Source organism: Anoplophora glabripennis, unplaced genomic scaffold (genome assembly GCF_000390285.2).
Source record: "Anoplophora glabripennis isolate ALB-LARVAE unplaced genomic scaffold, Agla_2.0 scaffold24, whole genome shotgun sequence".
In the NCBI taxonomy this organism is placed as follows: domain Eukaryota; kingdom Metazoa; phylum Arthropoda; class Insecta; order Coleoptera; family Cerambycidae; genus Anoplophora; species Anoplophora glabripennis.
In genome coordinates this window covers 1,918,895-1,946,767 of record NW_019416404.1, presented here as the reverse complement: position 1 = coordinate 1,946,767, position 27,873 = coordinate 1,918,895, and the positions used below count along the sequence as shown (strand labels likewise).

The window sequence follows — 27,873 nt, the reverse complement described above, 5'->3', positions numbered from 1 at the left end:
TGAATTCCTCTCATTTTGCTTTATCGATTAAAAAAAAATCATCAAAATCGGAGCCATAGAAGCCGAGATATTGAACGCCGAAGCGCGCGCGCTTTTTTTTAGAACGCGCGATTTCAATTTCTATAATTCATCCCCTCCCCTCGGTTTTGCGGCACAAATGGTCGGCTTGACAATATTCATTGAATTTTCATAAAAAAGCACACGTGCGATCATATTTATAAAAACACATACGGAAAGTTCTTGAAAAAACCTACCAAATTCAATTTTTATTGTTGTTACATTATACATAGTTTTGCAGCAAGCGCTTGTTAACTTTGACACTCTATATCTCGGAACTTATAGGACCGATTTGAACGTTCTTTTTTTCAAGTTAAGCGTCTTTCCGAGAACTGTTTTTTAGTACTTTGGTATATTTTCCAACCCGCAAAACCGCTTCACGAAAGTAATTGTTTATAAAGTCAAAATTTTTCTAACTTTTAAATTCGCTCCAAAAATTATTCAAAAAAAGAAAATTGATATTCTAACGATTCTATATGATTGTTACGGGGTCTAAGTATGTGTAAAAAAATCAGCGCCAATTAAAATGCCTAACTTTAACCCCAGCACTCACGTAAAAAAATAACGACATTTTGCGCTGAAATTTAGTAACAAATTGTCTCCACTCAATACTATCAGACTGATTTGGATTGGGTTTTGGAATTTCGTTTTATAATCGTTTAAAGTACTTACATCAACATTTATAGTAGAATTGGAAAATTTCTTGCCTGTCAGTTTGACGCTTCCAAATTACCCCGATTTTCATCACTTGATTACGTAGTTTTGACTATTTAGCAACAAAAATCTGATATGCGCAGGTATCAAAACAATTCTGTCTGGTAGCAAATTTCATAACAAACAATTTCACCAGTAATAGTTTTTTCTGTAAACTGCATATTTAAGAAGTTATGTTGGAAAATGTTAGAAAAAATACGTCATTTTTGAGTATTTTTTCAGTTTTTAATTTTTTCTGCAAATAGCACAACTTTTTTTCTTGGCGCAACCTTATATTTTCATTGTATATATTATTTTCGACCGATTTTTACTAATATCTAAGTTACGTCAAGCAACAGCCATATCTCGAAGGTTTTGAGCTTAATTCTTTTGGACTATTATTTTATTTTATCAAACGGGAATAGTTTATTAAAAGGAAGAGGTTTTAAAAGAGATTAGAGGAGCGTACTTGCTTGAATCGATTAAGTTTTCATTCGAAGACATTTGAAATCAAAATGTTTTATTAAATTTATCATAAAAGCGTGATCACAAATTTTTTATTTTAAAAGTTTCTTTTTTTAATGTAATAGTTTTATTGAAACATGTATTTATCAATATTTATGGATAATATTACTTAAATTAGTATTTTTATACAGAAGAGTACAAAATAAACATCAATTTACAGAAAAAGAGCCAAAAATGACCATTTCCGAGAACAAAATTATCAAAATCTCCATTTTGATGTACAAAAGTTCGATTAATTAAGAAATATTGACATAAATGCGTGCATAGAGTACCATAAAATACAATGTTCATCACTTTTTTGAACTTCTTTATGCTTAATTCTAAAAAATATTTAGCGTTGTAATAAATTTAAAATTTGATAAAATTCATATGGAGCAATGTGACAACGGCGCGGCGGATAACATGAGGTACTACGCTGACATTACGCAATTCAGTTGGTATCTGGAATTGGACCGTGTCTGAGTATTTTTTGCGTACGACTATTTCCTTTTCTTGACATGTTTTGCATCGAAAATTGTGGTGGACATTTTGAGCATATGTTGTACTTTGTTTTGTATTTGTACGTTTAAAAATGACTGAATTTTGCTTTTTAGTAAGACCTAAATTATTTTTAATACGTATGATTATTTGGATGACGTGAATATTTGGGTACTTTAATTACATATTTTTCAAGTTCATAATTTGATTAAAAGTTGAGTTCCTGTTTTAAGAGATTCATAATTATTAAAATTCAAGCTAAAATTTAAGCACAACACTATCTTCGTACTACAAAATCGATAAATTTTATTTTATTTGTTTAAAAACTGGAAAACAATAGTCTTGTTACTANAACATTTTAATACTGTCGGATCGACAATGAAACGATCTTCCAGAATCAAGAAAAAAAATAGAGGGTTGCTATTTAAAAAAAATGTCGATGACGTCATTACTCGAAAACAAATGACGGTTGAAAATCGCCTTTTGTACTAAAATATGTATTTTTTAATTTAAAAATCGACCTGTTCGAGGATTTTTCCCAAAAAAAATTCGCTTTTACTGAATTTATTCCATACTTTAGGCGCATACGGTATATTTATTTTTAAAACTGACAGAAGTGGAATTAGTCAACTTATGATGAAAAATAAACAGTTTTAGGTAAACATATGTATAATAAATACATGTACCTATACCAGTACAATTTCATAGGTTTTCCCTCCTTTATAAACTTAATTACGTAATTGCCAAGTAATAAAATATGTATGTACCATTAAGTCATTAAGTCACAAAGGGTAAGTTGTAAGGTCTACTAATTTAGCTCCCTAAATGTTTTTACGCTATTAAACAAATAGTTTGAGTGCGAGGTAAATTTATTTTAGTATTTGGAAAATGACTAAGTACACTATTCCACTTGGAACGTGTTTTTTGCTGTTACGAGTTGACACGAGTTGTCTACAGTGTTTGAAGATAAAATAACTTGGTATTCGGCATTGTCTGAACCCTTTGTTTGTATAAGTTACAATGGAACATAAATTCGAGTCAATAAAGTGAGATATATGTGTTGGAACTTCATTGTGATATAATCCAGTACATTATATATTTACAAATATGCGAAAAGCCGATATTATTGGCCGCTATTGGCATTGCCAATATGGCAACTTAAGAAATGACAGAATTGTCGTTTCATCAAAGCGAAAAGTTCCTAGTTCAGAAGTTTTCAGAAAAGACGTCATCATTCTGTCATTTTAATATTGTTTTGAGGATTCTAATTAAACACGAGAAGCAAAATTTTAATAACATCAGAATATAAAATAACAAAAATATTGTAAATGTATTTGCAATTATATCTTCAAAACGCTCAATAAATTCATTTTTTTTTATTGAAATGTACCTCACAGTTTGAAAACAAATGAAAATCGCATGACGTTTAAGTTTTTTCTTATTATTTTGACGTGTAGAGTCGATTCCTGGAATTTGGTGTGATTTTCCCGACTCACCCTGTACATAATTTCAATAAGTGTTCTTCTAAGCTATTCATACTGTTTGTTATACATTTTTTTAATTACTTAGATTTTTTTGTGTGTATTTTACTATGTCCTGACAATTTTTTCCCAATTATTTTTTTAAATCATTATAATTCTTTCTTATCCTCTGATTGTATTTTGCCCGTTGGATATTTTATTGCTATAAATATATACAGGGTGTTAGAAGTTTGACTGTCTTAATTTTAACAGACGATAAGAATACATTAAAATAAACAAAAAACCTTACATGACCTAAACTCAATAATTTCCAAGAAAAAAATTATCAAAATATCCAAGTTGATGTACAAAAGTTCGATTAATTAAGGAATATTGACATAACTGCGTGCATGGAATACCATAAAATACATGTTTATCACTTTTTTTAACTTCTTTATGGATAATTCTAAAAAATAATTAGCGTTGTAATAAATTTAAAATTCGATATAATTCATATCGAGCAATGTGACAACGGTGCGGCGGATAATACGAGGTACTAAGCTGTTCAGCTTTACACAATTCAGTTGGTATCTGGAATTGGACCGTGTCTGAGTGTATTTTGCTTAGACTATTTCATTTTCTTGATGTGTTTTTCAGCGAGGACACGAAAATTGGATTCGAAGGTGTCGTGACGGTGATGGACATTTTGAGCATATGTTGTACTTTGTTTTGTACTTGTGCGTTTAAAAATTACAAAATTTTGCTTTTTGGTACCTAAGTACCTAAATTATTTTTAATACGTATGATTATTTGGATGACGTGAATCATTGGGTACTTTAATTATATATTTTTCAAATTCAAAATTTGATTAAAAGTCAAGTTTCTGTTTTAAAAGATTCATAATTACTAAAATTCGAGCTAAAATGTAAGCATAACACTACCTTCGGACTACAAAATCGATATATTTTATTTTATTTATTTAAAAACTGGAAAACAATTGTCTTGAAATTTACTAAATGTTTCACAATAATATTTGTTTACATTTTTTCCATAGGACAAGTCTGAAAATTGTTAATCTTACGCCCCTGTAATATACAACTATTTTGTTCTTTTGCGATTACTCTATCTCATGCCGAAGTAATGGCAGTCACTTCTTACACCCGGTATCAACTTTAACGTTTAATTTCTTGTATAAAATACCAAAAAATAAGCTTCTTCTTAACAAAGTTGTTTTTTGACCTTTTATACTTTACATTAATGTTCAGTCATTTTCTAATTACATATTCTTTATCCGCCAGCAAAGGACCAAATTTTTTTATGACCCTCTTTTTCGGCAAAAGAAAAATACTATTTCCACTTAAATCCTATCCTTGATGTGTTAATATTTCCCGAGACGAGTAGAGGGCCGTGATTATTTTTTTTATTTCCGTGACAGCCCGGATCTGAGGAGCAAAGGCGAGTGGACACGGAGAAAGTTCCTTAATTTGTTCTGTCCTCTTTGACACAGACCAAAGGAAATCGTATATAAAGTTAATTTAAGTTGGGGGAGAGTTCCAAAAAAAAAGTCAATAAACGAGGCCGTCGTCCCGAAGGGACACTTACCGAGGCTAATTCCATGTATTATTTAGAAGAGTGAGAAAAACTGTTGTGGGGACCACTCGAGCGGGACTAACCTATATAATAGCACCTCGTTTATATTGATAAATGCGCGGTATAAAACCAAATCTTCGGTAAAGCCGTCTGAATAAGGGTTCGAGTCTAGCTCTGCCATATATCTTACGGAAACTAGGAAGTAATTATGCCAGTATGCTAAGTTCGCAGAATTTCAAGTTGAACTGCTTAAAACTTATCAGGAAACTAACAGTTTACTGTGCGCCACCAGAATCTTGTCTGTTACACATAAGCGGTCAGGAAAAAGATGGAAATGGATATTAGAGGTCTTAATGTGTATACAAAAAAAAATGAAAGTATTAATAACTCGAAAACATACACATATCTACATATTTTTCGCTTGTAAATTTTTACAGAGTCAAACAATGTAACTCTATGCTAATATATCAGTTCTTTAAAATTGGTTAGGTGAGATAAAGTAAGGTAAGGTAAGGTAAGGTAAGGTAAGGTAAGGTAAGGTAAGGTAAGGTAAGGTAAGGTAAGGTAAGGTAAGGTAAGGTAAGGTAAGGTAACGTAAGGTAAGGTAAGCTAAGCTAAGGTAAAGTAATGTCACCGAACCAGAGATTTTCAATTAAAATTAATGTAAAATAAGCAAAAAATCATCGCAGACAGCGAAACACAGCGACATCGCTGTCATCAGTCGTCAATTAAATTAAGATAGTGACAGACGCATAATTACGAATCCACTACTGACTCTTGGGCCACGCAATACTAAGTTCTACGCCTTCCTTGGAGTCTCACTAGCCGCGGCTTCGAAAAAATCGGGTAACAAGAATCTACTAGGAAACGGAGGCGTAGACAGTAAGATAAGGTAAGGTAAGGTATTTTTTGGATCTGAAAACTCTAAAACGAAACATATATGTACTGAGTATTGAGACTCATAAGTCTTTGTTTTCGACAAATTCTGCAACACTGCTAAGGTGTTGGGTGGAAAACGCGCGCTCAGTGGTCTCAGGCAGTTGAGACCTGTTGTTGTAAGGGCCTATTGAAATGAGTGCCGCTATTCCGAGTCCCGCCAGCTGCGACCGTAATCTGGATTCTTCTTGGGCCATTTCAGATTTTTAACGAAATCAACTGTTTATGGGGATGGTGTGATGAATCGTAGGAATCTGTGCAAGTGGTGTCGTGAGTATAAAGCTAGCAGAAGAATGTTTATGATGAACAAGGGCGTGGGCGTTCCTCAATCGTGATAAATGAAATAGTGAACAAGATCTAGGAAATGCTTCGTGGCGACCATCGATTGACTTTGGACGAGATGAACACAGTGTTTCCACAAATCTCTAGATCTCTTTTGCATGAACGTTAACGAAAGAAGTGCGCCTGTTGCATGACAATGCACGTCCCCACACAGCCAATGCTATGAAGCAACTCTTGGATTCATTCGGTTGGATCATCATCAACCACCCCGCTCACAGCCCTGACCTGGCACCTTCTGATTTCCATCTTTTCTCCTTTCTGAAGGTGCTATGGTTCACGAACGAAAAAATATTTATAAATGACTAATAATATTAATATTTTCCAAATAACTATATCAGTTTATCACGAGAGTTGTCTTGATGAAACAGTAGTGGCTCCTTTTGGATGATCATAAGATAAATAATAGTCGGAAATAAAACTGCGTAAAAATCCTCATAAATTTTCCCCGACTCAAGAAAAATGAGCGACTTCCTTAAACGACAAATATTATACTCCAATGGCTACATATTTCTCTAAATGTAACTTCTCGTGGTGGATGTTGTCAATTTACACAGAAATGCCGAACAAATTACATATGTTACAGATATGTACGTATATATGAAATTGTAGAATATATTTCACCTGAAGCCACCAAGAAGGTTAAATTTTAGTTATTTTGACGTAGGAAAATTGTTTGTTATCTAACTAGGTCTGTTTATTACCACAGTTGTAGATATCGATGTTATTTGAGTAGCAGTGACCATTCACAGATGTAGCACTTTGTTAATCTTAACTATATTCACTCCATATTTGTAATTAAGACATTAAAAATAGCTGGATCATCTATGGTATTCTGATGAGAACTAATATGATCGAAACTGGTATATGTCTGGTAGTTCTGCCGACGAATGATCCTAGTTGTTCACCAGACATTGCGGATACAATTCAGTGCTGGTCAGGGCATTAGTCCGCAGAGTAGTTATTTCAGGATGAATTTAATGTGAACTGAGCTTCTGTATATTTTAAAAAACATCTAAATTTAATAAAAGCTAGTACTTGTACTATTTTTAGATTTCCGTATATTATCCAAAATCGTGCAGCGAAAAGCTTCTGATTCAGCATTTTTATAAACGGAGACATATCCATTATAGAACATTCATCTTGTAGAACTATTTCAGTGTTCGATATTAGTCAGAAATGTGTCACGCCATGTATGTCGGTTCCCTTATATTCATGTCTTTTTTGAATTTATTACGTTTGAAACCAATATAAAGCACTTTTATCAAGTAAGCTACACACTAAATATACCTGTACGTACAGACAACTTTATGTCATGAATTCCCATAGTACTAGCACTAGCTGCATTATTTAAATGAACTAGGACGCGCATACTACAAATTCCAGTTAAATTGAAATATTTGCCTTTGCGTTTACTAAGAGTTAACTTCCTATCAGTCTGTTAGAACACTGATAAATGTATTTGGACTTTCCAGGGCATATTTCCAAACACGTTTTATGATGTGAGTTTACTTGAGATAGTCTTTAGAAATGGAATACACAGTCCTGACTAGAAAGTTGCAGAAATCCTCCAACAACATATTGATTAGATGTTGACCGACTAAGAAGGGTCTTAGCATCGAAAAACTTAGAGAAAACGTCGAGGTATGCCGAAAGAGGAGCTGATATAGGAATAAGAGCTCGGAATGCCCAGGGAGAAAGTTAAGGAAGGGCGCGAGAAAATCGTTTATACTTCCAAGATTGTTCGAGTGAAAACTTTAAGAAACTCATTCGAATCTGTTAGGAGGGGAAGGCAACAGATTGACTTACAGAATCACGCTGATATCTTGCCGCAATTTGTTGAAACTGTTTAAAATTCAATTCTCCACAAAATGATACAAATTTCCCAGACAGGCATATTGCCTAATTACGTGGAAAACAATTAGTAAATAAATTAACGTAAATGTAATTATGTTCTCGAACGGTTTTTGCCAATATGCAGCGCGTCCGTTTTGTTCTGACCGGTCTACATATAAAGAACATTTATTTTTAATTTTCATTCTATCTATGTACTATTTAAAATTTCAACAATCTTCAGGAAATTTTGACGTTAAAACAAGGTGACTACTGCGTTTGCAGTAATATACAAAATATACGGTAGATCCCAGATTTCGGTTTTGTAGCTTCTTTACACACCTCATCCGTGCGCTGTAATCCGTCGCCGTAACGGTGCCGCTTCTTCCTTCGCCAGACGTGTATGGAAGGTCTTAGCCGACTGAATTTTCTTCTAAGCGTGTTTGACAAAATGTTACCAAATAGTAAATAAGTAAGTAAGTAAGTAAGTAAGTAAGTAAGTAAGTAAGTAAGTAAGTAAGTAAGTAAGTAAGTAAGTAAGTAAGTAAGTAAGTAAGTAAGTAAGTAAGTAAGTAAGTAAGTAAGTAAGTAAGTAAGTAAGTAAGTAAGTAAGTAAGTAAGTAAGTAAGTAAGTAAGTAAGTAAGTAAGTAAGTAAGTAAGTAAGTAAGTAAGTAAGTAAGTAAGTAAGTAAGTAAGTAAGTAAGTAAGTAAGTAAGTAAGTAAGTAAGTAAGTAAGTAAGTAAGTAAGTAAGTAAGTAAGTAAGTAAGTAAGTAAGTAAGTAAGTAAGTAAGTAAGTAAGTAAGTAAGTAAGTAAGTAAGTAAGTAAGTAAGTAAGTAAGTAAGTAAGTAAGTAAGTAAGTAAGTAAGTAAGTAAGTAAGTAAGTAAGTAAGTAAGTAAGTAAGTAAGTAAGTAAGTAAGTAAGTAAGTAAGTAAGTAAGTAAGTAAGTAAGTAAGTAAGTAAGTAAGTAAGTAAGTAAGTAAGTAAGTAAGTAAGTAAGTAAGTAAGTAAGTAAGTAAGTAAGTAAGTAAGTAAGTAAGTAAGTAAGTAAGTAAGTAAGTAAGTAAGTAAGTAAGTAAGTAAGTAAGTAAGTAAGTAAGTAAGTAAGTAAGTAAGTAAGTAAGTAAGTAAGTAAGTAAGTAAGTAAGTAAGTAAGTAAGTAAGTAAGTAAGTAAGTAAGTAAGTAAGTAAGTAAGTAAGTAAGTAAGTAAGTAAGTAAGTAAGTAAGTAAGTAAGTAAGTAAGTAAGTAAGTAAGTAAGTAAGTAAGTAAGTAAGTAAGTAAGTAAGTAAGTAAGTAAGTAAGTAAGTAAGTAAGTAAGTAAGTAAGTAAGTAAGTAAGTAAGTAAGTAAGTAAGTAAGTAAGTAAGTAAGTAAGTAAGTAAGTAAGTAAGTAAGTAAGTAAGTAAGTAAGTAAGTAAGTAAGTAAGTAAGTAAGTAAGTAAGTAAGTAAGTAAGTAAGTAAGTAAGTAAGTAAGTAAGTAAGTAAGTAAGTAAGTAAGTAAGTAAGTAAGTAAGTAAGTAAGTAAGTAAGTAAGTAAGTAAGTAAGTAAGTAAGTAAGTAAGTAAGTAAGTAAGTAAGTAAGTAAGTAAGTAAGTAAGTAAGTAAGTAAGTAAGTAAGTAAGTAAGTAAGTAAGTAAGTAAGTAAGTAAGTAAGTAAGTAAGTAAGTAAGTAAGTAAGTAAGTAAGTAAGTAAGTAAGTAAGTAAGTAAGTAAGTAAGTAAGTAAGTAAGTAAGTAAGTAAGTAAGTAAGTAAGTAAGTAAGTAAGTAAGTAAGTAAGTAAGTAAGTAAGTAAGTAAGTAAGTAAGTAAGTAAGTAAGTAAGTAAGTAAGTAAGTAAGTAAGTAAGTAAGTAAGTAAGTAAGTAAGTAAGTAAGTAAGTAAGTAAGTAAGTAAGTAAGTAAGTAAGTAAGTAAGTAAGTAAGTAAGTAAGTAAGTAAGTAAGTAAGTAAGTAAGTAAGTAAGTAAGTAAGTAAGTAAGTAAGTAAGTAAGTAAGTAAGTAAGTAAGTAAGTAAGTAAGTAAGTAAGTAAGTAAGTAAGTAAGTAAGTAAGTAAGTAAGTAAGTAAGTAAGTAAGTAAGTAAGTAAGTAAGTAAGTAAGTAAGTAAGTAAGTAAGTAAGTAAGTAAGTAAGTAAGTAAGTAAGTAAGTAAGTAAGTAAGTAAGTAAGTAAGTAAGTAAGTAAGTAAGTAAGTAAGTAAGTAAGTAAGTAAGTAAGTAAGTAAGTAAGTAAGTAAGTAAGTAAGTAAGTAAGTAAGTAAGTAAGTAAGTAAGTAAGTAAGTAAGTAAGTAAGTAAGTAAGTAAGTAAGTAAGTAAGTAAGTAAGTAAGTAAGTAAGTAAGTAAGTAAGTAAGTAAGTAAGTAAGTAAGTAAGTAAGTAAGTAAGTAAGTAAGTAAGTAAGTAAGTAAGTAAGTAAGTAAGTAAGTAAGTAAGTAAGTAAGTAAGTAAGTAAGTAAGTAAGTAAGTAAGTAAGTAAGTAAGTAAGTAAGTAAGTAAGTAAGTAAGTAAGTAAGTAAGTAAGTAAGTAAGTAAGTAAGTAAGTAAGTAAGTAAGTAAGTAAGTAAGTAAGTAAGTAAGTAAGTAAGTAAGTAAGTAAGTAAGTAAGTAAGTAAGTAAGTAAGTAAGTAAGTAAGTAAGTAAGTAAGTAAGTAAGTAAGTAAGTAAGTAAGTAAGTAAGTAAGTAAGTAAGTAAGTAAGTAAGTAAGTAAGTAAGTAAGTAAGTAAGTAAGTAAGTAAGTAAGTAAGTAAGTAAGTAAGTAAGTAAGTAAGTAAGTAAGTAAGTAAGTAAGTAAGTAAGTAAGTAAGTAAGTAAGTAAGTAAGTAAGTAAGTAAGTAAGTAAGTAAGTAAGTAAGTAAGTAAGTAAGTAAGTAAGTAAGTAAGTAAGTAAGTAAGTAAGTAAGTAAGTAAGTAAGTAAGTAAGTAAGTAAGTAAGTAAGTAAGTAAGTAAGTAAGTAAGTAAGTAAGTAAGTAAGTAAGTAAGTAAGTAAGTAAGTAAGTAAGTAAGTAAGTAAGTAAGTAAGTAAGTAAGTAAGTAAGTAAGTAAGTAAGTAAGTAAGTAAGTAAGTAAGTAAGTAAGTAAGTAAGTAAGTAAGTAAGTAAGTAAGTAAGTAAGTAAGTAAGTAAGTAAGTAAGTAAGTAAGTAAGTAAGTAAGTAAGTAAGTAAGTAAGTAAGTAAGTAAGTAAGTAAGTAAGTAAGTAAGTAAGTAAGTAAGTAAGTAAGTAAGTAAGTAAGTAAGTAAGTAAGTAAGTAAGTAAGTAAGTAAGTAAGTAAGTAAGTAAGTAAGTAAGTAAGTAAGTAAGTAAGTAAGTAAGTAAGTAAGTAAGTAAGTAAGTAAGTAAGTAAGTAAGTAAGTAAGTAAGTAAGTAAGTAAGTAAGTAAGTAAGTAAGTAAGTAAGTAAGTAAGTAAGTAAGTAAGTAAGTAAGTAAGTAAGTAAGTAAGTAAGTAAGTAAGTAAGTAAGTAAGTAAGTAANGTGTCTCATAACAAACAATTTAACCAGTAATAGTTTTTTCTGTAAACTGCATATTTAAGAAGTTATGTTGGAAAATGTTAGAAAAAACACGTCATTTTTGAGTATTTTTGCAGTTTTTAATTTTTTCTGCAAATAGCACAACTTTTTTTCTTGGCGCAACCTTATATTTTCATTGTATATATTATTTTCGACCGATTTTTACTAATATCTAAGTTACGTCAAGCAACAGCCATATCTCGAAGGTTTTGAGCTTAATTCTTTTGGACTATTATTTTATTTTATCAAACGGGAATAGTTTATTAAAAGGAAGAGGTTTTAAAAGAGATTAGAGGAGCGTACTTGCTTGAATCGATTAAGTTTTCATTCGAAGACATTTGAAATCAAAATGTTTTATTAAATTTATCATAAAAGCGTGATCACAAATTTTTTATTTTAAAAGTTTCTTTTTTTAATGTAATAGTTTTATTGAAACATGTATTTATCAATATTTATGGATAATATTACTTAAATTAGTATTTTTATACAGAAGAGTACAAAATAAACATCAATTTACAGAAAAAGAGCCAAAAATGACCATTTCCGAGAACAAAATTATCAAAATCTCCATTTTGATGTACAAAAGTTCGATTAATTAAGAAATATTGACATAAATGCGTGCATAGAGTACCATAAAATACAATGTTCATCACTTTTTTGAACTTCTTTATGCTTAATTCTAAAAAATATTTAGCGTTGTAATAAATTTAAAATTTGATAAAATTCATATGGAGCAATGTGACAACGGCGCGGCGGATAACATGAGGTACTACGCTGACATTACGCAATTCAGTTGGTATCTGGAATTGGACCGTGTCTGAGTATTTTTTGCGTACGACTATTTCCTTTTCTTGACATGTTTTGCATCGAAAATTGTGGTGGACATTTTGAGCATATGTTGTACTTTGTTTTGTATTTGTACGTTTAAAAATGACTGAATTTTGCTTTTTAGTAAGACCTAAATTATTTTTAATACGTATGATTATTTGGATGACGTGAATATTTGGGTACTTTAATTACATATTTTTCAAGTTCATAATTTGATTAAAAGTTGAGTTCCTGTTTTAAGAGATTCATAATTATTAAAATTCAAGCTAAAATTTAAGCACAACACTATCTTCGTACTACAAAATCGATAAATTTTATTTTATTTGTTTAAAAACTGGAAAACAATAGTCTTGTTACTAAATGTTTCACAATCATAGTTGTTTACATTTTTTCCGTAGGACAAGTCTGCCGCGTGCACACGTGGTATGCACCAGCTGTGTAGCGTTAGCTTAAGCTCTGTTGCCACGTTGTGATGAAACTCCTCAATATTAATACTCGCTGTATTTTGAAAACTTAATCTTACGCCTCTGTAATATACAAGATTTTTGTTAATTTATGATTACTCTATCTAATGCTGAAGTAATGGAAATCAAACTTCTTACACCCTGTATTCAAGATACCGGGAAAAATCGATATCATTTTATCAATATGTGGTATTTTTTTCTTAAAAATATAGGCTTTGAATCTCAAAATCCCTTTTTTACTCTTTCTCTATCAATTATTATTTATAAAAAAATACGAATTTAAAAACTAAATTTTTTAAATCGCATTTTTTATTAATAAATTAATTTCTTTTCAAAACTAATTATATCATTCGATTTCTTGGAAAATTTTACCCCAGTGTTGATATAAATACGTTGTTTTTTTTTAACATTGAAAGAGGACATCTAAAGATTCAAAATTGGCAAAATCCCAATTCGCACTAGTGTGACATTTGAGGTGGCCTACCCCAAGTGTGATCTTTGTGGGTTAACAATTTAAATACTGTTTAGTCCGGCCCTGGTTTTATAAAAGTTTTATAAAGAACTGTTGCACAGCAATTAGTAAAATAAATAAATAAATTGTCACTGCGGCTAGAAGGAGCCTGTAACATTCGCACCGTGACAGCACGTTCAATCTCGTAAGAAAGTATTTAAATAAGGCCAGTCAGCTTTAAGTCCACGATTAATTTCATCGGATCCCTTCGTGGCCGCCTAGCCGATACACCCAGAGCGTTTTAATATTTCATCCACCCATAAAAGAACCGTACGCTTAATCCGGTAAATCCCTGTAACTCCAGCGCGTGTCATTGGGAAATAGGCCATTTAATGGTACAACGCGCTTTTACGATGCCGCATTAAAAACACCCCGGTCCTTCCGAATCGGTAGCGTTGAATCAATTGGAGACAGGCAAGTAAAGCGACTAACGAGTTATGGGGATCCCAGGGCCATAAAACTGCATTATGAGAGCGATCGATCCGACCCCGCTTGTCGGCTCCATAAATCCAGAGTGCGTCCGCACACTTGTCATGATACATGACCATATTGCGGCCTCCATTTGCGACCAAGTAGTCCGTATCGGGTAACTGGAGATCCAGATCGGTTCGCTTAGCGCGGCATTATCTAATACAAAGCGTATGCTGATAAGGGGGAGGGGAGGCGGGGCTTCGCAATAGCGATAACAATTAGTGGCCTAGGAGGTGGCGGATTTCGGTTTCGGACCTCCGGCAGGATATGCCGGTAGTTAGTGCAAATTGGGGTAACTCTGTGGTATCAGGGAAATTGTTCTTTATTGAGAAAACATAGGTCTGATGGATCCTCTTATATAAAAGTCTTCCAATTCTCTTATTTCATCATTTCGAAGTCGCTCGGGTTTTGTCTCTTTTTATCTACACTAAAAAAAGATAATAGCACTTCATTCACTGTACAGTCAGTGATCGTGAGTTTTTGAGATCAAAATCGTTCAAATAATAGGTTACGGAGTTATGTGACTACTGAATTATGGAGTTACATGCGATGAAATCATGAAATCCAATGTTTTTCCAATCACTGACTATTCAATTCTGTTTGAAATCTCGAAAACCGGTTTCAGGAGGAGTTTCTTGATGTTAAGGTTTAGATTCGGATTCAGCGGGTCATTTAGACCAGGAAACATAGGGGTATGCATGCACAATTCTTCGGTCAGGCAGACTTTTTGTGAACAGATAGTAAAAATAGTGTAGAATAATATGTACCGTATCCTCACGTTGAAAAAGGCGGGCGGCATTGTTTAAAAGTTGATCAAACGTTAGAAATTCGCGTTTTTCGACTGTAACTTTTTTTCTGACGGTTCTACAGAGAGATGGAAAATTACTTTTTCGTTAGTCTTTAAAAGATCTACAAAACGACGTCTCGAGCGTCAAAAAATATCAATCCGGTCAAAAGTTACTTGCAACAAACCGCCAATTATGCCATTTTAAATAAACAATAATAAATCGCGATGTTATCACAGAGGCTTCTTCGGATAACATTCCTCACTGTAGACAAATAATTTATGCGAAAGCCGGAATCCGTAAGTGGATTATTTCCCGAGTTATGGCCTTAAATACGCCCTTAATTTATAATTTTTTTTAGTATTTTATTACGTGTATTAAAAGAGCATAAAAAACTTCAATTCGAAAAAAGATTCGTCACGATTCGTTAATAAACAGCGGAGTTATGGGTTTTTATTTTATTCGGCGGCATAAACCACAGTAAATTGTATAGTCGGCGTGTGTATTTAAAAACTTATACAGTATGTTCCAATTTATAAATATACAAGCTATTATCATAATAGAAAAGATAATGAAATCCAAGTATTTTTTAATTAACCCTAAATTGGTCTATATAAAAAATTAAATGTGAATGTAGCGCATTTTTATTTCTATCATTTTTTTACGTTCTATCCATTTAATTTCTTACTACAATGCTAATACAATTGATCACAGCAAGGATGTTATGGCGAGAAGCGAATTAATTTTTTTTTTGCACTTGTAAGGTCTAAAAAAGTTTTTTTCAGGCATTGTTAAAATTACAAAAACTTCATTGAATTGAAACACTGAATTCAAAAAATTATTCCAAAATTGAATGCTAAAAAATTTGCATGCATAGATATACTTTCCAAATATGCATATTTTTAGTGTCCATTATTTAAAACAGAACGACCATATTCCTATTATTAGTTATTATTATTTAATGATTTACTTTTCTCCATAAAGACTTAAAAAATCATTTAGGGCTCCGATTTACTGTTAATACTATTGTGTTACGGCATATTTTGTGTGAACATATTCATATTTACATTATCAAACTGAGTCAGGTTCTATTAAGAGCTACTTATCCCCAAACTCTATGACCATTGTTTCTCGTAATTTTTTTATGAGCTATAAAAATCATGTTTGTAGTCACTTCTACAGACTTTTTTAAACGAGTATGAGTATGAGTAAAAAAGTTATGTCGATTTTAACATATTAAATCTACTGCAGCTAGCGCCCTCTATGAACTATATCAAAAATGTGAACAGATTTTAATTCCTCGACCCAAAGAACCCCAAACCCCAAAATTTTGTGTGGATATTTGCATTTATTAAGAAATAAATGAAAAAAAAACTAAAATATTTTACATTTAACACCCTGTATCTCTTTAATGATCAACTTTTGGACTAAGGTAAGTTTGGCTAAATTGCAATATTTTTACCCCGTAATACCTGTATATAAATAATAACTTAAGAATTATGAGATACATCTATTTGAAATAAATCCCAGGCTATTTACAAATTTGAATACAGCTTTCCATGGTTTTATATCATCCCTTATATTACCTCGGACACCGTAATCCATCAAATTATTCATCTAATAAGACACCTCTCGCCTTTCACCCCTAACACATTCGAATGAGTTTCCAAAACTTTTCCCCCAAACGGCCTAAGAAGTATTCATGTTTTTTCGCCAGTAAAGCCAGATTCCCTTAACTTTTTCACTTGGCATATCTGACCCCTTATTTCTGTGTATCAACTCCTCTTGTTATTCCGCACACCTCGGCGTTTTCCAAAACTTTTTCGCTACCAAGGGGTTAGCTCCTTTCGGTTGGCTAATGCCTAATCAATAGGTCATTGGGGAGTGCACAAATTGACAACTTTGTCTGCGGAATTGATAAATATTCCGTTCACGGGGTTCGTCCCTCACGCGAGATATGTTTTCGGAACTTTTTTGATCGGACTGATTGAGGATGCTCGATGAGTTTCTATTTTTGTTTTCAATCAATCAAGTGAGATATTTAACGAAAAAATGTTGTGTAATTGTATTTTCTTTGTAGGAATTTGGGAAACTTTTACAATGCTGTAATTTTAATATACCTAACAAACAAAATCGAATTTTTAATAATTATTGGGTTGTTAAATCTTAAATGATTACGTTGAAATGTAATAAAACATAAAAAGCAGTCAGGAATTCGTTTATGAGAAATGTGTCCCTCAGAAAAAGATTGATTGAAAGACTACATTGTCATGGTTATATTGCGATAGAAGGATTCGGCTACTGACCTCTTTTTATTGACTGAAATCTTTTAGAGTTCAGGCAAATTCATTTTCAATATCAACGCACAGACGTAATTAAATTGTTTGATACACGTGACAAAACATCCGTGATGGATAGGGAGTTTCATATTCATTTTCACTTTACTTCTCGCACGAAAACAACTTCCAAATACATCAAAGTTCATTGAATCAGCTTTAGAACTTAAAAAACGGGCTGAAGAGAGTATTAAAATGAATCAACACAACCTCAGAATACAACCAATTAAGTCAAAATAGATTCAGGAGGATAAAGTAGTAATCATTCAAAGTAATACCTGTCTTGTATTTTTGTCGGAAAAAGTCGACGCTCAAAAATGGCTACTATAGAAAAATCTTATCGTTTTGACATCTTACTTACAATCCTGTTGTCAAAACAGTAACATATTTCTATAGTAGCCGTTTTTACATGACGATCTTTGTAAAAGGTAGTATTATACAGGGTGACTGCCTTTTTAAGAGACGGTACATACATTAAAATAAACAAAAAAACCTTATATGACAAGGGTCCTAAACTCAAGCCTTTCTGAGAAAAAATTATCAGTCTCCTACTTGATGTANAGTAAGTAAGTAAGTAAGTAAGTAAGTAAGTAAGTAAGTAAGTAAGTAAGTAAGTAAGTAAGTAAGTAAGTAAGTAAGTAAGTAAGTAAGTAAGTAAGTAAAATTTTTATTAGTTTACTTTGCATAAGAAATACAAATTATCCTTAGGGTGTAGAACTCGTCAATTATATGTAGTAAAAAAATAGTAAAAAATAGTAAAAAGTTAAATATTTAAATATAAGAAGTACTTAAGAAGTAATAAAGTAAGTTTCAATTTTATTGAAGATATTAAAAGCTTATAAGATTCATAGTGTATTTAATAAACGGGCTATTGTCTTATAGTCCAGGAGAATTACACATTGACATGGCTGTTGCTTGACGTAACTTAGATATTAGTAAAAATCGGTCGAAAATAATATACACAATGAAAATATAAGGTTGCGCCAAGAAAAAAAGTTGTGCTATTTGCAGAAAAAAATAAAAACTGAAAAAATACTCAAAAATGACGTGTTTTTTCTAACATTTTCCAACATAACTTTTTAAATATGCAGTTTACAGAAAAAACTATTACTGGTGAAATTGTTTGCCATAAAATTTGCTATAAGATAGAGTTGTTTTGATACCTGCACATATCATATTTTTGTTGCTAAATAGCCAAAACAACATAAGAAAGTGATGAAAATCGAGGTAATTTGGAAGTGTCAAAGTGACAGGCAAGAAATTGTCCAATTCCACTATAAGTGTAGATGTAAGTACTTTAAACGATTATAAAACGAAATTCCAAAACCCGATCCAAATCGGTTTGATAGTATTGGTATGAGACAATTTGTTACTAAATTTCAGCGTGAAATGTCGTTATTTTTTTACGTGAGTGCTGGGGTTAAAGTTAGACATTTTAATCTGCGCTAATTTTTTTACACTTACTTGGACCCCTTAACAATCATAAAGAATCGTTAAAATATCAATTTTCTTTATTTGAATAATTTTTGGAGCGAATTTAAAAGTTAGAAAAATGTTGACTTTATAAGCAATTACTTTCGTGAAGCGGTTTTGCGGGTTGGAAAATATACCAAAGTAAAAAAAAAACAGTTCTCGGAAAGGCGCTTAACTTGAAAAAAAGAACGTTCAAATCGGTCCTAAAAGTTCCGAGATATCGAGTGTCAAAGTCAACAAGCGTTAGCTGCAAAACTATGCATAATGTAACAACAACAAAATATAGATTTGGTAGGTTTTTTAAGAACTTTTCGTATGTGTTTTTATAAATATTATCACAGTGTGCCCTTTTTATGAAAATTCAGTGAATATCGCCAAGCCGACCATTTGAGCCGCAAAACCGGGGGGAGGGGACGCCCTCTTCGGCGTTCAATATCTCGGCTTCTACGGCTCCGATTTTGATGATTTTTTTAAAATCAATATATCATAATGAGAGGAATTCAATTATCAAGATTTCATTAAAATATTATAAAGCCCTATCAGCCTATTACGACTACTTAAAATTTCACACATTTCATTGTTGCTGTGTCATTTTAGGGGAATTTTATAAAGCTTCCCTATATTCATCTCTAATGGTCTAATGGTCTTCGACCTATTTCAATTTCATATTTATTGTCGCATTTGATTGACCAAACCGCCAAAACTTGGTTTTTCTAAATTATACACCCTGTATATTTAATCAAAATCTGTTGTAAAAATTTACTCTATATCTATCTATATTACATCTCCATATACCTATCTTTTAATTTTTCTGTTTTGACGGTTTTTGTGATAAATAAAATGATCCAATTTCTTGCGAGGATAACCAACCATAAGTCAGCATTTGCTGTTAATGTGACAGTGGTACCTACTTACAATTAGTTAAACACTGATTTGAAAATAATGGAAAACAGTACTTATTCAAATGCTGCTATTATAACTGAAAACAGCAATGATGTTGTAAAAAAGTGAAAAACTTTAATAATACGATGATAATGAAAATATAAACACGTTTTATAAACATAAATAAATAATTATTTGTATCTATATCTTTTTCTATATTCTATGCATACAATAAATAAATTACATATTAAATAAAAATTTCAAGATTTTATTTAAACATTANTTCGAAGGTGTCGTGCGTGCATTGAAAATGGTGGTGTAATTCAATGCTAGTGAGGCATAAAGTAGTTGTTTTCCGCAATATGAATGGTTAGATTTGTCTGTAGGGTTAGATATATTCTGCATACCTAGATGTCTGGTCTTGATGAACATTGGCTTGATAAGATTCTTTAGAAACTATTTTCTTAAATTTATTTGATTTAGCTTAATACTTATATTCACGTTGAGTTATTTCAGTGTGGAATTTAACTCTTAATTCTTTGACTGTAGCTTTGCAGGTCTTTTAAACGTAGCTGATCAAAGCCTTTTATGTCTGTAGTGCGTATTTTTTCCTATTACGTTTTCCCCGGTCCAGTCGAGAGTCGGAAGTTTTTGAAGCGCTCAATAGGGCAGCTTTTCATGAACAGCGGCCTCGGGCAAGGGCAAATATAATGCCCCGAGCCCTATGCAATGTGACGGCGGACGATAATTCAGCAGTGGACGCGGCTAACTGCCGGAACGGTTTCGGTATCGAGTGCGGCTCTCGGCAGTAAGTAATTATGGAGGGCGAACGGTACGGAATTCTGAAAAGGTTGATTTATTCGGAAATTTTTAATGCATTTACGGGAAATATCGCCCCGGGGCCCGATGGGCTCTTATCGCCGGAGCGGATAAAGTGTTTTTTATTGCTTCCATTTTATTCGGCTGTGATCCCGCACAAAAGCTTACACCTGTAGTGTCGGCACAAAGAGGCCTTTGTTGTCGGCAGGAAACATAATACTCTCTGAAGGAATAGGTATGAGGTGCAGTATTTTTTAATTTACGAAAAACACGTGAAATTTATTCCGAATTCTAAACGTTAACGGCATTAACTATGGAAATAAATTCAGCGAAGACATCGAAATGAATATAAAACATATTTCACATCGTAGGAAAAATAAAAATGTATTTCTCTTAGCAATACTGTACGTTATGAGTCGTTAACCACAAAAACTGATATTAATGCCTTCGATTTAGACTTACCACCTTTTCGGACAATTCGTATAGTTCATATTGGTCTTAAAAATTGTTTTTGACACAGTTAGTACTAAAATTTTTTCATATTTTAACTGTTTTACGTTCTATACTTTACTGACTACCGCTTTTATGATCCCGATATTAAGGAAGGGATCATCTGAGCAAACACATGGTCCTAGTTAATGAATCGCAGATGACTAGGGCCGACGTTCGATCCCTACTTTAGTGACTCTGTCAAATTCCACTGTGGATTTTAGCATTGTTTTTTCATATACCATCAATTACACATATTAAATTTTCACAACATTCACTATTGGTGTGATGCAAATTCTCACGTTGCGTTGTACAGAGATCTCGGTTCCAGCAACGGTTTTCAGTGATGGATAATAAAAGGATAACCGTCACGTAATTAAGGATAACCGTCACATTATCCTTTTTCGCGTGACGGTTACCTTTAATTACGTGACGGTTATCCTTAATTACGTGACGGTTATCCTTTCATTATCCTTCGCGTCCTTAATTACGTGATTTGAATTTCGCGCCATAATATGATTTGTTCGGAATACTGTCATCTGATTGGCCGATCTAAATTTGGTTAAAAATGGCCAGAATGAACCTCCATAACACATGGGATTTTGGCGCCGTACGCCTATAGCTTATCTACTGGTATTTTTGTTAACAAATTACTCGGTCCGATATTGATACCTGCACATTTAAATGGTACTTCTTATTTAGAGTTTTTAACAAACGCTTTACCGGATTTGTTGGAAGGCGTTCCTACAAATCCATGCCCAAATGTTCTTCATGTATAAAAGTGCTTCTCCCTACGAATGGGATAAAATGGTCCTATATGTTGGCCAGCACGAAGTCGGGATATGAACCCTATTTTTGCTGAAGTTAATGAAACTCGACAAATGCCAGGAGTATTTGCACGTATGCTGACTGATTTTGACCGTCCTTTCGAAGTATGTTTATTAGCACTAGAAACAACTTTAAACAATTTTTGTAGAGCACATCGTCTCATACTTTTAAACGAGATTTGAATAAATTTCGGCATTACGGCGCGCGGCAACTTCGATATCAAAGGTACAGCTGGAACGACTTTAAATTTGTTTAAACCTTCATATGACTTTTTTTTTCAATTTAAAACGTAATGTCTTAGACCTTCAGTTGCTTAATAAAAGTTACTTATTTTTGTGCACTCTATCACCCTTTTCTAGGAACGCGCTTTTTTCAGAAACACCCTGTATAAAGAAATGTTGTACATAAATTTGACTTGTAATTCTAAGGCAACGATCAGTTAAACTGAAGCTTTTATCCTGCAGTTGCATTATTCAGCCAAAGCAACATGAACTAAAGATAGTGAAACACATGACAAAACTGACAGCAGATGTTTTAACCGCATCTCTGCAGGGCTTAAATAAATAAACCAATTTTCTTCCGAACCTGTCGCAGGCTTATTACGGAATAAACTGAAACTCATTGTTGTGTGGAAGTTGTTGGAATCGAGACGGTTAAGTAAGAATATCCTGTGGAGGATACGAAGCAATCAGGTTAAAATTGTTTTCGAATTATGCGAGGAAGTTTGGTGCAACTGCATTTATTAGGAAACTTCGATATTTGATTATGTTATACTCAACTAATGAGTTATTTTCCGCAACTTTTTGCTCTTAGCTGATGCTGTCGAATAAACAATAAAATCGTTTTCATTTTTTAAATATAATTTTGTTAAATATCTTTAACATGTAGGAGGCAACTTGTGGGAGTTTGTCAATTAGACTGCACAACTGTAAATAATCGATTATATGTTTGTGATAGACAAGCAATCCTTAATTGAAAACAAACAATGGGGAAAAAATGTGAAGAGAGTCGAACAGGGAAAAATTACAAACAATTAGAACGACAAATCCCAAAAGAAAAATGGCATTGAACTGTATCAAACCGTCGATTGATTAAAACAATGCCTGGAATTAGATCAAATCAAGCTTATACCTCAAACATATACACAGAATAAGATTAGCCGAAACCCCATACTGTGTATTTAATCAAATAGCAAATAGGAAACTTGCAACATGTCATCCTGTGGAATCACATTGAGCAGAGTTTATATTAGAAGATCGCTAAAACAGACATAGAATTCCCTGTAATTAAATCTGTCCTATCTTCTCCTCCTCAGAAACACAAATATCTATTTCACTTTGTACAAATATATTAATAAGTTGGAAAGAAGTATCTAGTTTTCAATGATTATGAAATCCAATAACAAAAAAAGGAAAAACTATTAGGTCACTATTGCTATTAACCAATTGTAAATACAGATAAACAGATTCTGTTGTAATAACTGTAAATGTGGAAAAAAATAAATACAAAATAAAAAAGGGGGAGTTAATTTGAAGAATTAAATAATTACAAAATCAACTTGGGAAATAGCACAAATAAAAATAAAAAACCAACAAATAGACAGATTAGAAATAAATTTCGAAACTTGTTTATTTTATCAAAATAAATGGAGAGTATCTTTTTCAAAGAAAAATGTTCAGTATGACATCTGTCAAAATTTTGAAAAAATATGTGATGGGGCTAATCTTGGTGCCTTGTGACAGTAAAAAACCGGTTTTAAGATCAAATCATGGTCACTTATCTGTAATAACCTACGCTAAAATTTCACATAAAAGGTGGTATGGGGAGAAGTTTGAGTTTCCTCAAAAAATTTACCGGGCACTCTGTATGTTTACCTGTTTCTTTTTTTAACACGGAGAATATTTAGTTACTGCCTAAAAGTAATTTTAATCTCGTAATTACAAACGCTCAAAATAAAAGGGTCATCAAAGACCAGGAATTCAGAGAAAACGACGGAAAGTTCTTACTTTTTAATTAAGATCTGATTGATGCTACTGTAGCAACAACGTTATTAAAGGAAGCCGATGCAGGGGAAGTGACTTTTTTGTAATTTAAGATAAAAACAATCATAAATCTCCCTTTTACGACTAAACAACCTGCATTGCAACGAGTATTTCCTCCAAAGATAAAGCCTCGCTTTAGCTGACTACGGATTTAAAGATAATTACTGGCGTAATTACTTCTCAGGAAATACTTGTAGTTGTAGTATGGCTACGACTCTTCATGTTTTACTCGTTTGCACTCATATTTTAGTGTTGTAGATTGTGTATTATGTTTTATTTATAATGTAGCCGACTATTCAACAGTTAGGTACACAAATCTTGTACATAATGAAATTTAGTAGCGCTTTTGCCTTGCTTTTGATTTCTGTGATGCTCAAGTCATATCTTAGTGCCACTTTGAAAACAAAATAAACTAGAAATAACGTTACGAAGTGTCTTTGGAAAGTTATTATTATACGAGCGTTTCAGAATGATTGAAGCTGACGTCATACGTAAATGTTACCAAAGATTTACCTCTATTTGATCAAAATTACTTTCCGTTTTCTTAGATTTCCAACCGACACGATCAGTCACTTTAGAGACGCCGTGTGCTTCCCGTGTGTGCTTGCTTTGAAATTAGCATAAAAAACAAGGTAGATAAATATTTGTTAAACATTTATTCTTATGTTAGTTTTGAGGTTAATAATAATAATAATATTTCATTCATTTTTATTAAATACATTCCTTTAACAAATTAATAAACCCATAAACCCCTCAAATTAATTAATGCCAACATTCTGCTGTTTGTGTTGTATTTTTGTGATTAAAATGAATATGTGATCCTATTGCCACTGCCCTAGTCCGCCACTGAACGAAGTAAATTACTGTCAATGTTGCCAACTACGAAGAGTGAACAAAATAAGGAGCGGCACGCAAAATATTTATAAGTAGCCATCAATCATTCTGGATCTCTAGGTCTTATTACATTATAGGATTGTAAATAAATGGCTAGCAACAATATTGCTTATGGCATACAGATCTATTTTGCAGATTTATATCGAGAAAATGACAAAACAATGGAAAGTACAGTTAGTTTGACATTTACAAACAATACCGATTACTATTTGGTTAAACATTCAGCTTACTATTGTTATTATGCGATCCGCACAAATATGGCTAAAAAAACGGCTATTTGCGGGTAAAAATGATGTTTTAAATTTTTAATATCGTGTTCGGTTTTCGATTTTAATGAAACATGCACATGATTTTTTCGTTTCTGTGCTGACGTACATTGGACGCACCTAGCAGCGGAAGAGTTTTATTAATGGCAGATAAACCGCGTTTAAAACTTTGCAAATTCATTTCATCAGAGAATTAATTAATACGGACTGTGGGTAGGAAATTTAATTTAAATATTTTATACTATATTATTCCAATTTTGTAATAACTGAAGATTAACGTTGATTAGTAAATATATATTTTAATAATTTAAAATGATGTAAATAAAACTGGGACAGGTTGAAGTGTATTTAGATAAATTGAAATCAATTTAAATATAGATTAAATACATAAAAATTATATGATATTTTATTCATTTAGTTTTACGCTTGTGAATAGCAACGAAAACTCTGTTATCACCGAAATGAAATAGTAATTAAGTATATTGTTCGTGTGTATCATGAAAATTGAAATTTTAAAAATTTAGAATAGCTGTTAAAATACAAACATTTTGCTTGTTCTCATAAAAAATTTACAAATGAAATGAAAACTAGTTTGTTATGCAGTTTTCACATATAAAACCCTAAAATTCATCGCTCTTATGCAAAACATCAAAATTTTGGTGTTTTATTTTTTTATCGTTCTTTTTGAGATCACATCGATATAAAAGTCCTTTCGCATTTAAATCACTTTTTTATTTTCTTTTATTTTTTTGAGTTACCCTTGGTATGGTGCTATTTTTATTTTAAAGCCTGAACATTTTCATGAAAACAACAGACCGGAAGCCTGAAAAATGAACCGTTTAGGAGACAATGGCACTCAAAAGCCAGTTTGTACGATGAAAAGTATGAATCATATGGAAATAACTTACTAGATTTTAATAAATATAGGCTTGAGTAACCATCTCACCGTTGTCAGAATTTCTAAAATAATTCAAATAGGGTTAAGAGGACTTTTGAAAGTCATAGTATCATAGTTATTTTTTTTAGTTTGCAACTAGACCCTAAAAGACGAATGGACCTGTGTATTGTTTGTTAGAGTTTCTAATAATTGGTAATAGCCCATATCAGTATTGATTTAAGAGTTAATAAGTATTTCCCATATAATTCCTATTATATGGGAAATAATAATCCCTTACATTAATATCAATTTTTCTAATAAAATAAATCGTGATTTTTTTTTATCAAAATATATGTGAAAACATTTAGTTTTAATGTATTTATGTTTAAAGACAGACTTCTTTAATTACTAACATTGGAAATTTTTAAGGAATCGGTAGTGTAACGCTAGATGATAGTGATTAGAGGATATAAACTTTCAAAGTGTAACAAAATTTCGGTCGCGATCACTGGGCACAGGGGTAGTCCGATCAGAGTGATTTTAATGTCGTTGAAGTCGTATAACCAAATTATTTTAGATATCTCCAGAGAAAGAAATCGAGGTGTAAGTTTGGGACTATGGAGGCCAAGCCTGTGCTTCTCTTCTATCTATACAACTATTTGTATAGATGCAACATCTAAATCCTGCCGAGCAATTAAACTGAAATGGGTTGGAGTACCGTTTGCATACAAGATTGTTGCTTTAACAAAATAGGGACTACTTCAAGAGTTGGCAAATCCTCTTCAAAAAAACCTGCCACAATTTTTTCTAATCAACCTGCTTGAAAAAAGAAATAATTGCCATCCACGTAGTAAGGGAAAACTGATACTGATTATGGCTTTCTGATATTGCATGTGAGTTGCTATAAAAATTCATTATGTCATATCTAGAGAAATTGATGGCCTTATCTGTATTTGTGCAAAAAATTCAGGGGGACGCCTTATTCCTTCTTGTATCCATGGACACAGACCCATCCTACTTGTAAAATCATCGGGTAAAAGTGCTGATAATTTTAAAGAACCCTCCACATTGCTGAGGTGCCAAAATTTAATGTCTGACCAGTCTCCTTAGAGCTTGCTGTTGGATTATCTGCGATTTCATTAAGCATTTGTGGGTCCTCATTTTCAACAGTATATTTTTTAAAACCCCGGTTTTACTAGTAGCTGATGTAAATAACCAAACATCGTACGATACGGGATAACGCGATCTGGATAATGTTCTTCGTACTGCTGGTAGCGATGCCTTAAACGAAGCGCATATCGCCTATTTCACAACTTATGTGGTTTACATGCTAAAGCCGTATTTAGAAAAAGAAAAGGATGTGGTAAAAACAGATAGTGAAGTATGTAGTTATATAACGTTGTACTCAATTCCTCTCCAATGGTTTAATCTCTTGCTTTCTCTCCCTCACTGATCCTTTTTAATAAATGGAAAATACTGCTTTTTTCGACAAGGTTTCCAATTTTAGTCTTTTGCTTTTCCATTCACCAACGCAATACATCACAGGTGTTGCGGTAAGCTCGAGGGCTTGGGACATCTCGAGATCACCCGCAGCCAGCCATCGCGTCCTCCCTAATTTAATCGCGTTTATTTTTCCCGAGTGCGAATCTCATTCACACCCGCGTGAATGCGTCTTCAGCCGTCGGGGGGTTTTTCCCACATATGTATTTCCGCCGCGTCGCGGCTTATCAGAAAATCTCATATATAAGCACTCGCAAGGTATATTATTTATATCCTTTTTCCGGATGCAATAAATAACGAATAAGGGGTACTTACATTCATCGTGATCTTTGGCGGTGACAGTGAGGACGGTGTGTTGGATATCCTCATTTTCGTCGACTTCCGCCTCGTATAGAGCCTTGTCGAAGTACGGAGGATTGTCATTCTTATCGGCGATCCCAATCCGGATGAACTTGGTCACTAGAAAAGAAAAGAATTGCGTTACTAAAAGATCAACGATTGGAAAATTCTTGTGTACTTGGAGGTTCAAAATATGCGGAAAAATTTTGCATCGGAAAAAAAGAAAAACACTATAAAAGTTGTTTTAGAGTTTATCCATGACTATCGTTTAAAATTTCAAGTAAGAATCTAATCTAATCCAATCTATAAATTTTGTTAAAAATCTGTCATTTTCATACTCGTACAGATTTAAGAGAGTTTTAATTTTTAACTTTTTCAACAGTTCTATTTTCTTACATAAAAAAGAGGAAAAAATAATCAACATATTTCTTAAACTGCTCCCTAAGAGTACTACTTTGGCAGCTTAAAAAATACGGTCAAAGATATATGGAAAAACCTTTCGCGGTATTTATTACATCTCAGTAGGCTTTAACTTTCATGTATAAGTGACTTGGTTTGAACAATCTTATTGGGGTCTCAGTAATCTATAGTGGCTTGCTGGTACAAATTCTTCAGGGACACCCTGTAATATATATAATACAAATTTAATA

The 27,873-nt window shown here is 32.2% G+C and overlaps 1 protein-coding gene across 1 annotated transcript in view; it reads right to left on the bottom strand.

Moving 5' to 3' along the window:
• The window catches only part of LOC108910970 (neural-cadherin-like), a 313,375-nt gene extending 286,085 nt beyond the window's left edge, over positions 1-27,290 (bottom strand). Inside the window, exon 1 of the mRNA XM_018715762.1 lies at positions 27,200-27,290. The gene's annotated coding sequence lies outside the window, so the exon portion shown is untranslated. The remainder of the gene's footprint in view (positions 1-27,199) is intronic.
• Positions 27,291-27,873: the final 583 nt, after the last annotated feature.